Genomic DNA, 12,509 nt, shown 5'->3' with positions numbered 1-12,509 from the left:
TTTGTTTCCCTCCTGATCCCATCTTGTTTCTTTTTTTTCCCCTCCCTATCCCCTCTATGACCCCTCTCCCTGCCTCTCAAATTCCTCATATCAGAGAGATCGTATGATAATTGTCTTTCTCTGATTGACTTATTTTGCTTATCATAACACCATCTAGTTCCATCCACATCATTGCAAATGGTAAGATTTCACTTTTTGGTGGCTGTAGAGTATTCCATTGTATATATATATATATATACCACATATTCTTTATCCATTCATCTGTTGATAGACATCTAGGCTCTTTCCCTGGTTTGGCTATTAGCGACATTGCTGCTATAAACATTTGGGTGCAGATCACTACATTTGTATCTTTAGGATAAATACCCTGTAGTATGGTTGCTGGATCATAGGGTTAGTTCTACTGTAAACTTTTTGATGAACTTCCATGCTGTTTTACAGAGTGGCTGCACCAGGTTGCATTCTCTGAAACATTCCCTGGAACAGTGTAGGAGGGTGCCCCTTTCTCTACATCCTCGCCAACATCGGTCATTTCCTGACTGGTTAGTTTCAGCCATTCTGACTGCTGTGAGGTGGTATCTCACTGTGGTTTTTTTTTTTTTTTTTTTTTTTTTGATTTGTAGTTCCCTGCTGATGAGAGATGCTGAGCTCTTCTTCATGTGTCTGTTGAAAGATGTCTTCTTTGCAAAAATGTCTGTTCATGTCTTCTGCCCATGACCTGATTAAATTATTTGTTCTTTGGGTGTTGAGTTTGATAAGTTCTTTATAGATATTAGATACTAGCCCTTTATCTGATATGTCATTTGCAAATATCTTCTCCCATTCTGTTGGTTGTCTTTTGGTTTTGTTGACTGTTTCCTTTGCTGTGTAAAAGCTTTTGATCTTGATAAAGTCCCAATAGTTCATTTTTGCCCTTGCTTCCTTGCCTTTGGCGATGTTCCTAGGAAGAAGTTGCTGCGGCTGAGGTCTAAGAGGTTACTGCCTGTGTTGTCCTCAAGGATTTTGATTCCTGTCTCACATTTAGGTCTTTCATCCATTTAGAGCCTACTTTCATCTATGGTGTGAGGAAATGGCCCGGTTTCATTTTTCTGCATGTGGCTATCCAATTTTCTCAACACCATCTGTTGAAGAGATGTCTTTTTTCCATTGGACATTCTTTCCTGCTTTGTCAAAGATTAGTTGACCATCTGGGCTCTCTAATTTGTTCCATTGATCTATGTGTGTGTTTTTGTGCCAGTACCATACTGTCTTGATGATTACAACTTTGTAATAAACCTTGAAGTCTGGAATTGTGATGCCACCAGCTTTGGTTTTTCTTTTTCAACATTCCTCTGGCTATTTGCAGTTTTTTCTGGTTCCATATAAATTTTGTATTTGTTCCATTTCTTTGAAAAAAATTGATAGTATTTTCATAGGAATTACATTAAATGTATAGATTGCTTTAGAGAGCCTAGACATTTCCACAATATTTCTTCTTCAGTCCATGAACATGAAACATTTTTCCATTTCTTTGTGTCTCCCTCTGTTTCTTTCATGAGTACTCTGTAGTTTTCTGAGTACAGATTTTTTTCCTCTTTGGTTCAGTTTATTCCTAAGTATCAGACAAATTGTAAATGGGATTAACTCCTTAATTTCTCTTCCTCTGTCTTGCTGTTGGTGTATAGAAATGCAACAGATTCTGTGCATTCATTTTATATCCTGACACTTTACTGAATTTCTGTATGAGTTCTAGAAGTTTTGGAGTGGAGTCTTTTGGGTTTTCCACATAAAGTATCCTATCATCTGCAAAAAGTGAGAGTTTGACTTCTTTGCTGATTTGGATGCCTTTAATTTCTTTTTGTTGTCTGATTGCTGAGGCTAGGACTTCTAGTACTATGTTGAATAGCAGTGGTGATAGTGGACAGTCCTGCTGTGTTCCTGACTTTAGGAGGAAAGCTTTCAGTTTTCCCCATTGAGAATGATATTTGCTGTGAGTTTTTCATAGATGGCTTTGATGATATTGAGGTATGTACCCTCTAACCCTACACTGTGAAGAGTTTTACAGTGTGAAGTTTTACACTGTGAAGATGTTGTACTTTGTCAAATGCTTTTTCAGAATCTATTGAGAGTATATCATATGGCTCTTGTTCTGTCTTTTATTAATATACTGTATTACACTGATTGATTTGCAGGTGTCAAACCAACCCTGCAGCCCAAGAATAAATCCCACTTGGTCTTGGTGAATAATCCTTTCAATGTATTGTTGGATCCCACTGGCTAGTATTTTGGTGAGAAATTTTGCATCCATGTTCATCAAGGATATTGGTCTGTAATTCTTCATTTCAGTGGGGTCTTTGGTTTGGGGATCAAGGTAATGCTGGCCTCATAAAATGAGTTTGGAAGTTTTCCTTCCGTTTCTGTTTTTGGAACAGTTTCAGAATAGGAATTAATTCTTCTTTAAATGTTTGGTAGAGGGACGCCTGGGTGGCTCAGTTGGATCGAGTCCCACATCGGGCTCCTTGCTCCGCAGGGAGCCTGCTTCTCCGTCTGACTCTGCCTTCCACTCTGTCTGCCTGTGCTCGCTCTCGCTTGCTCTCTCTGACAAATAAATAAAATCTTTAAAAAAAAAAAAATGTTTGGTAGAATTCCCCTGGGAAGCCATCAGGCCCTGGGCTCTTGTTTGTTGGGAGATTTTTGATGACTGCTTCAGTATCCTTTCCTGGTTATAGGTCTGTTCAGGTTTTCTATTTCTTCCTGGTTCAGTTTTGGTAGTTTGTACATCTCTAGGAATACATCCGTTCCTTCCAGATTGTCAAATTTGTTGGTGTATGGTTGTTCATAATATGTTCTTATAATTGTGTTTCATTGGCATTGGTTGTGATCTCTCTTTCATTCATGATTTTATTAATTTGGGTCCTTTCTCTCTCTCTCTCTTTTTTTTGGATAATTCTGGCCAGGGGTTTATCAATCTTATTAATTCTTTCAAAGAACCAGCTCCTAGTTTCATTGATTTGTTCTAGTGTTCTTTTGGTTTCTATTTCATTGATTTCCGCTCTGATCTATATTATTTTTCTTCTCCTGCTGGTTTAGGCTTTCTTTGCTGTTCTTTCTCCAGCGCCTTATGTGTAGTGTTATGTTGTGTACTAGAGACCTTTCTTGATTCTTGAGAAAAGTTTGTATTGCTATACACTTTGCTCTCAGGACTACCTTTGCTGTGTCCCAAAGATTTTGAACAATTGTGTTTTCATTTTCATTTGTTTCCATGAATTTTTTTAAATTCTTCTTTAATTTCTTGGTTGACCCATTCATGCTTTAGTAAGATGCTCTTTAGCCTCCATGTGTTTGAGTTCTTTCCAACTTTCCTCTTGTTATTGAGTTATAGTTTCAAAGCATCGTGGTCTGAAAATATATGGAGAATGATCCCAATCTTTTGGTTCCTGTTGAGATCTGATTTGTGATCCAGGATGTGATGTATTCTGGAGAATGTTCCATGTGCACTTAAGAAGCATGTGATTCTGTTCTTTGGGATGGAATGTTCTGAATATATCTGCGATGTCCATCTGGTCCAGTGTGTCATTTAAAGCCTTGATTTCCTTATTGATCTTTTGCTTAGATGATCTATCCATTTCAATGAGGTGGGTGTTAGTCCCCTACTGTTATTGTATTATTATTGATGTGTTTCTTTGATTTTGTTAGTAATTGATTTATATGACTGTCTGTTCCCATGTTAGGGGCATAGATATTTAAAATTTTTAGATCTTCTTGTTGGACAGACCCTTCAAGTGTGGTATAGTGTCCTTCCTCAGCTCTTATTATAGTCTTTGTCTTAAAATCTAATTTATCTAATATAAGAATTGCCACCTCAGCTTCTTTTTATGTCATTAGCATGGTGATTTGTTTTCCATTCCTGAACTTTAAATCTGGGAGTCTTTGGGGGTTTAAAATGAGTTTCTTGCAGACAGTGTATTGATGGAGCTTGATTTTTCTTTTTTAATCCATTCTGATACCTTGTGTCTTTTGATTTGGGCACTTAGCCCCTTTACATTCAGGGCAACTATTGAAAGATATGAATTTAGTGACAGTGTATTGCCTGTAAGGTGACTGTTACTGTATATTGTCTCTGTTCCTTTCTGGTCTGTTACTTTTATGTGCTCTCTTTCCTTAGAGGACCACTTTCAATATTTCCTGTAGGTCTGGTTTGGTGTTTGCAAAATCTTTTAGCTTTTGTTTGTCCTGGAAGCTTTTTAATCTCTGCTTCTATTTTCAATGACAGCCTAGCTGGATATAGTCCTCCTAGCTGCATATTTTTCTCGTTCAGTGCTCTGACTATATCATGCCAGTCTTTCATGGCTTGCCAGGTCTCTGTGGATAGGTCTGCTGCCAATCTAATATTTCTATAGTTGCATGTTACACACCTCTTGTCCCAAACTGCTTTTAGGATTTTCTGTTTATCACTGAGGTTTTTAAGTTTTACTGTTAGATGATGGGGTGTTGACCTATTTTTTATTTTGAGGGGGGTTCTCTGTGCCTCCTGGATTTTGATACTTGTTCCCTTCACATATTAAGGAAATTCTCTGCTGTTATTTGCTCCAATATACCCTCTGCTCTTCTCTCTCTTTCTTCTTCATCTGGGATCCAAATTATTCTAATATTACTTTGTCTTATGGTCTCTTGAATTCTCCCCTCATGGTCCAGTACTTGTTGGTCTCTCTTTTTCTCTGCTTCTTTATTCTCCATCTTGGTCTTCTATAGCACTAATTCTCTCTTCTGCCTCATTTATCCTAGCAGTGAGAGCCTCCATTTTTTATTGCACCTCATTAATAGCTTTTTGGATTTCAACTTGGTTAGATTTTAGGTTCTTTTTTAAATTTCTCCAGAAAGGGATTTTATTTCTCCAGAAAGGGATTCTATAGTATATTCCATGCTTTTTTTCAAGCCCAGCTAGCTCCTTTAAAATCATCATTCTCTACTCTAGGTCTGACGTATTACTAATGTCTGTATCAATTAGGTCCCTAGGCATCAGTACTGCCTTTTGTTCTTTTCTTGGTGGTGAGTTTTTCTGCCTTGTCATTTTATCCAGATAAAAATAGATGAATGAGAAAACAAAATACTGAAAGGGTAGTAATGACTCCAGAAAGATATACACTAACCTAATCAGAAGAGACCTGAAACTGGTGGGAGGGAGAAGAAAGAAGGAATTAAAGATATATATAACTTTTTTTAGACTAGTGAATAGAATATAGCCACACACTTGACTTTTTGGTGTATTTTGATCTGTTATAAGAAACTACCTCCCAAAATTTTAAAGAAAAAAAAATACACACATAAGGGTATACACGATAAAGGGATGAAATATGACTGTAAAGATAAAAATTTAAGAAGACTCTAAAAAAAGGAATTGATAAGAAGTTGGTTAAAAAAGAAAAAGAATGTGATCAGGCTGGAGACGAAAACAAAGTCATGTGCTAGACTTAGGGTATATTTTGATTAGAAGAAACTGTATCCCAAAATTTGAAAGAAAGAAAAACCTGTATATTTACAAAATATAAGGTTAAATACAATGAAGGGGTAGAATAGGACTATAAAAATGAAAACTTTTAAAGATTTTTTTAAAAAGGTATTGGTAAGATTAAATAGTTAAAAAAACATTAAAATAGGAAAGAGGAAAAAAATTTTTTGGAAAATGTTTTTTAAATAGAATTAAAAAATATATAAAAAAATTTAACTTTGAAAGACTAAAGAATCATGGGGGGGATTGGCTGGATCCCCTTGGGTCTTGGCTGGATATTCTTGCTAATCTTTGGGGGAGGGGCCTGTTGCCATGATTCTCAAATGTCTTTGCCCGAGGTAAACTTGCACTGCCCTTGCCAGGGGCCAGGCTAAGCAATCTACTCTGGTTTGCTCTGAGTAGTTTTGTTCCCTGAATGCTTTCCGTATATCTTGGAGGAGGAGAATGAAGATGGAGACCTCGCAGTCCCCAGTCAGAGAACCTGAGAGGTCAGGACCCCTCTCATCAGTGTGCCCTCAGAGAAAAGTCCTCAATTCCTCCTGTCTCCCTGGGTTCCATCTGCAATCCAACCTCATCCAGCCTGTGACCAAGTGCTTCTATCTCTGGTGCATGGCCCTGTTTGGAACCTCCAAACTCAGCAGGTTCCTCCAGCATGCTCCTGCACTGTTCCTCCCAGAGGAGGAAGGAGGTAGTCTCTCCAGATCTGCCACTTGTGGGGTCCCTGCTCAAACATTGGTGGCCTAACTGCCTCAGATCCTGTTTAAGGTAACCCTGAGCTGAGAGCCCCCTCCTCAGCTCTGTCTGTTCAGCCAGCTTCCCCACTCTGATACCTGAAAGCTCTGCCACACTCCAGCACCCCTGGTCGTTCTGTGACCCTGCTGGTCCTGAGACCACATTGTCCTCGTGAGGGCTCCACCCCCTACTTAGCTTCTGGAGCAACATCCCTCAGTGGAGCAGACTTCTAAAAGTTCTGATTTTATGCTTTGCTGCTCTACCACCTGCCAGGAGCTGGCCCCTCCTCCCGCAGTCTCTCTTCCCATATATCACCTTGGACTCACTTCTCTGCACATCCTACCTTCCAGAAAAAGGTCACTTTTCTGTTCCTAGAATTGCTATTCTTCTTCTCTCCTATCTCCTTTTGAGTTTGTAGGTGTTCAGAATGGTTTGATAACTAGATGAACTCCTGGGACCTGATGATATTTAGGTCTCCTACCCTTCTGCCATCTTGCTCCCTCTTTCATGTTTTAAAATCTTATTTCAGCTTTTCCTTACTAAATACTAGATACTGTGAAATTCACTATAAAACTCCAAGGGAACAAAAAAACTTGGTATTTCTATTTGGATTGCATTGAATTTCTATATTAATTTAGGGAATGCTAGCATCATTAGAATACGGATTTGCCCTATTCTAGTACAAAGAATGTGTTTTCATTAGTTCAAATATACTTCTGTGTCTTGCAGGAGTATTTAAACTTTTTCTTGTAGAGATTTTCTTGTTTTGTGTTGATTATACTTTTTTCCAAGTTTTTATTTCAATTCCAGTTAATTAGCATACAGTGTAACATTAGTTACAGGTGTAGAATCTAGTTATGCATCACTTGCATACAACACCAGATGCTCATCACAAGTGCCTCCTTAATACCCATCACCCATTTAACCTGCCTCCTAACTCCCCTCCAGAAACCTTCACTTTGTTCTCTAGTTAAGAGTCTGTTTTCTAGTTTGCCTCTTTTCCATCCTATGTTCATCTGTTTTGTTTGTTAAAATCCACATGTGAGTGAAATCATATGGAATTTGTCTTTCTCTGAATGAATTATTTCACTTAACCTAATACTTTCTAGCTATATCCACATAATTGCAAATGGCAAGATTTTATTATTTTTGATGGCTAACATTCTAGTGTGTGTGTGTGTATGTGTGTGTGTGTGTGTGTGTGTGTGTGTGTGTGTGTATACATATGTATATATACACACTAAATCTTCCTGATCCATTCATCTGTCATTGGACATTTGGGCTCCCTCCATATTTTGGTTATTATTGTTAATACTGTTATAAACACTGGGGTGCATGTATTCCTTCAAATCAGTAGTTTTTATACTTGGGTAAATACCTAGTAGTGCAATTGCTGGATCATAGGGTAGATCTAATTTTAATTTTTTGAGGAAACTCCATACTGTTCTCCAGAGTGGCTGCACCAGTTTACATTTCCACTAACCGTGTAAGAGGGTTTCCTGTTTTCTGCATCCTTGCCAACACCTGTTGTTTCCTGTGTTGTTAATTTTAGCCATTCTGACAGGCATGAATGATAACTCACTGTGGTTTTGATTTATATTTCCTTGATGATGAGGGATGCTTAACATTTTTTCATATGTCTGTTAGCCATCTGTATGTCTTTTTTGGAAAAATGTCTAATTATGTCTTCTGCTCATTTTTAAACTAGATTATTTGGTTTTCAGTGTTGAGCTTCTAAGTTATTTGTATATTTTGGATATTAACCCTCTATCAAATATGTCTTTTAACAAATATCTTCCCCCATTCTGAAGTTTGTCTTTGTTTTGTTGTTTCCTTTGCTGTACAGAGCTTTTAATTTTGATGAAGTCACAATAGTTCATTTTTGCTTTCATTTCCCTTGCCTCAAGAGACATATCTAGGAGAAGTTATGGCCAATGTCAAAGAGATTACTGCCTGTGTTCTTCTCTAGGATTTTGATGGATTCTTATATCACCTTGGTCTTTCATCCATTTTGAATTTATTTTTGTATGTGGTATAAGAAAGTGATCCAGTTTCATCTTATTGCATGTAGCTGTCTAGTTTTCCAACACCATTTGTTGAAGAGATTGTCTTTTTTCCTGTTGGATATCTTTTCCTGCCTTGTCGAAGATTACTTGACCACAGAGTTGAGGGTCCATTTCTGGTTTCTCTATTCTGTCACATTGATCTCTGTCCCCATTTTTGTACCAGTACCATACTGTCTTGATGACTGTAGCTTTGTAATATAACTTGAGATCTGGAATCATGATGCCTCCAACTTTGTTTTTGTTTTTCAAGACTGCTTTGGCTATTTGGGGTCTTTTGCGGTTCCATACAAATTTTAGGCTTGTTTCTCAGAGTCCACAGTCTCTCATGCTTCAGCTCCCCCTCCAATTTACACCAATTCATTTTTCCTTAGGGTTTTGGAGGGGAGGGGGGTAGGGCATGGGTGAGCCTAGTGGTGGCTATTAAGAAGGGCATGTATTGGGGGGGGGACAAGATGGCAGGGAAGTAGGAGGAGGCACCTTTTCAACCTGTACCCTAAAGTGAGCTGATTACCTACCAAAGAACTCCGATCACCCATGAAATCAGCCTGAGATCAGAATTATACACGTCTGGATCTCTATAGGGGCAGAAGACACCAGTGGGAAGGTAAAGCAGAGTGGGAACGGCGAACTGATATCTGAAGATAAACAAAAGGGGGAGGGAGCCCCCAGAGGCGACCGGTTGAAAAGTAATACCCCTAATACAAGCGAAAGTGCCCTGCATCTGGGGACCAGCATTAACTTGGAGACTCGTTGAAAGCACTTCAAAAGAGCAAAAGAACGCGGTGTGTGTGTGGGGGGGGGGGGAATTGTGGGAATCGGGATGGCTAGGGACAGGTGCTTCAGTCCCCGGTTCCAGGACAGCCTCCCCTGGCGCTGAGCCAGAGAGAGTGTGGCAGAGAAACCAGGTCTTGGTCCCTAAGCCGCCAGCGCGCCCGAGAACGCATGGGGTCCGCCTCCTGTGAGGGGCTGGGTGCCTCACCAGAGGACAGAACACGCAAGCCCTGCTATACAGCCTGAGATGCGCACCCCTCATTCTCCCCTAAAAGAGGTACACAAAGACCCGGCCAGCACTCTGTGACCCACGCCATTGTTTCAGAGCCTAAGATGCGTGCCCCATATTCTCCCCTGAAAGAGGTGCCCGAAGGCCCAGCCTGGTGCTTTCGGACCGGTGCCCCGTTCTCAGAGCCTGAAAAGTATGCGCAACCCACAGTCTCCCCTGAAATTGGTGCGTACAAGCTGGGCGCTCTTAGACCCAGAAAGACCAGGCACTCCCAGCCCGGGCCAGCAGGAAAATCTCAGTGTGTGATCGCTGCTTGGAACCTCTCTGGCAGTCTGGAGCTGCCCAGACAGTGGCTGCTGCCGTGGTTTTGGGTACGGTTTTGGGTACAAGCAAAAGATCCTGAGTCCCCAGGGACCGGGATTTGGAACCTGCTCTGCCAGCGGCCAATTGGGAACTTATTTGGGCTCTGCAACCAGACTGAGGCTTCTCTCTGAGAGGGAGGCCAGGATGCAGTTTGTTTTCCTCTAAAACTACAAAAACCATATAAGCCGTGAAGGTGAGAGGGGAAAAAAAAAAAAAAGTGAACAAACATAAAAACCGCCAGAGAACAAAAGCCTGAAAAAAAACAGTTTCCTTAGAGCCCAACCCCTTGAGGGGGGTGGGGGGACTTAACTCAGGAACATCATTGACTGAAAACCCACGTGGCAGGCCCCTCCCCCAGAAAACAAACCAAGAAAAGAAAAGAAAAAAAGAAGACTACAAGAGAACAACCACCACTACTTCATAGGGCAATTTTTTATTTTTAACTCGTTCCCACTATTCTGGTTCTTTTTTTTTTTTAATAGATAAATTTTTTAACCTATTTACCATCACAGTGAGATGTCCAGTACATAAATTCCATAATAACCTTCTAACCTGAACTTTTTGATACATACACTTGTGTTTTTCTTTTGCATTTCTATTTTTTTATTTTTTTAAATTTTAGTTTAGTCTACATTATTTCTTTTTATTTTTGTTTTCTAATATTCATATAGAGATATACTTAAAAGTAAACCCCTTTCCCCAATCAATACTACCCCTATAGGTAAACCAACTTTTAATCCCCCTTTATCTTAGGAAAGTTGAGTCATTTAACAAAGATATCAAGATACATCCAGGAGGAATCAAAACAACCTTCCTCACCCATACTGAGAATTTATTACCACTCTCCCATTTTTTTCTTCCACCAGTGTTTCTGTGTTTTTGTGTTTGTCCTGAGTGTCTATAACTCTTACACTTGGGGTTCTTTTTGATGAGGTTCTTCCTTTATTTGCATATATATATTTTTTTTCCTCTTGTCATATACTTTTATCAGTCTTGTGTTTGTCTGTCTTTGATTGTATACTTCATAAATCTTTCCTCGGGGCCCATTTGGGCTGAACCTTCTCTTTGATCTTCCCTTTCTTCCTGTCTCTCTCTCTCTCTCTTTTTTTTTTTATTTCTTTTTTTCTTTTTCTTTTGTCTCTCATATGGGTGGGGAATCCTGAATGCTCAGAAGTGTTCCAGGGTGCACCTTGACTGCACCATGGTCAATACATTCAGCTACATCTGTTCAGTCATCTCTCACCAAAATGATTAGGAGGAGAAATGGCCAACAGAAGAAAAATACAGAGGATGGACCTTCAGCAACAGAGCTAATGGCTATCAACATAGACAATATGTCAGAAAGAGAATTCAGGCTAACAATTATCCAGGCAATAGCTAGGTTGGAGAAAGCCATGGATGACCAAACAGAATTGATTAGGGCTGAGCTGAAAGCGACCAGAGATGATGTTCACAATGTTAGGGGCAGAGCTGAAAGCTACCAGGGATGAGGTTCACAATGCTCTCATTGAGTTCCAATCTAATCTAAATTCTCTCAAAGCTAGGATAACTGAGACAGAAGATAGAATTAGTGATCTGGAGGACAAACAGAGAGAAAGGATCAGGAGGAAGCCTGGAACAAACAGCTTAGAAGCCACGAAAAAAGACTCAGGGAAATAAATGATGCCATGAAACGTTCCAACGTCAGAATTATTGGAATCCCTGAAGGGAAGGAGAAAGAAAGAAGTCTAGAAGATATAGTGGAACAAGTTCTTCATGAAAATTTTTCCAATCTCATGAATGGAACCAGCATTCATGTACTAGAGGCTGAAAGGTCTCCACCCAAGATTATACATTCCAAAAAAACATCACAACACCTGATAGTCAAATTGAGGAATCATAATTGTAGGTATAATCCTTGAAAGCTGCTAGGACAAAGAGGCTCCTTACTTACAGAGGAAGGCCCATCAGAATAACGTCAGACCTGTCCACAGAGACCTGGCAAGCCAGAAAGGGCTGGCAAGATATATTCAGGGCACTAAATGAGAAGAACATGCAGCTAAGAATTCTTTATCCAGCAAGACTGACATTCAAAATGGATGGAGAGATAAAGAGTTTCCAAGACCATCAAGGCTTAAAAAACTATGCAACCACCAAGCTGACACTGCAGGAAATATTAAGGGGGTTCTATAAAAGAGGAAAAATCCTAAGAATAGTATTGAACAGAAATATAGAGACAATCTGCAGAAAGAAAGACTTCAAAGGTAATACGATGTCAATAAAAACGTATCTATCAATAATCACTCTCAATGTGAATCGCCGAAATGCACCCATAAAATGGCACAGGGTTGCAGATTGGATAAAATGACAGGACCCGTCCATATGCTGTCTACAAGAGACCCATTTTGAACCTAAAGATAGACCCAGACTAAAAGTGAAGGGATGGAGAAGCATCTTTCATGCCAATGGGCCTCAAAAGAAGGTTGGGGTAGCGATTCTCATGTCAGATAAATTAGATTTTAAACTAAAGACTGTAGTCAGAGATACAGAAGGACACGACATTATTCTTAAAGGGACTATCCACCAAGATGATCTAACAATTGTAAATATCTATGCCCCCAATATGGGATCAGCCAATTACATAGGAAAACTGTTAATCAAGATAAAGAATCATATTGATATGAATACATTAATAGTAGGATATCTTAACACGCCTCTCTCAGAAATAGATCATCGAAGCAGAAAATCAATAAAGAAACAAGAGCATTGAATGACACATTGGACCAGATGGACCTCATAGATAAATACAGAACATTCCACCCTAAAACAACAGAATACTCATTCTTCTCAAGTGCATATAGAACCTTCTCAAGAATTGACC

This window comes from Mustela nivalis, assembly GCF_964662115.1.
Source record: "Mustela nivalis genome assembly, chromosome: 10".
In the NCBI taxonomy this organism is placed as follows: Eukaryota; Metazoa; Chordata; class Mammalia; order Carnivora; family Mustelidae; genus Mustela; species Mustela nivalis.
This window is presented reverse-complemented; position numbering follows the sequence as displayed.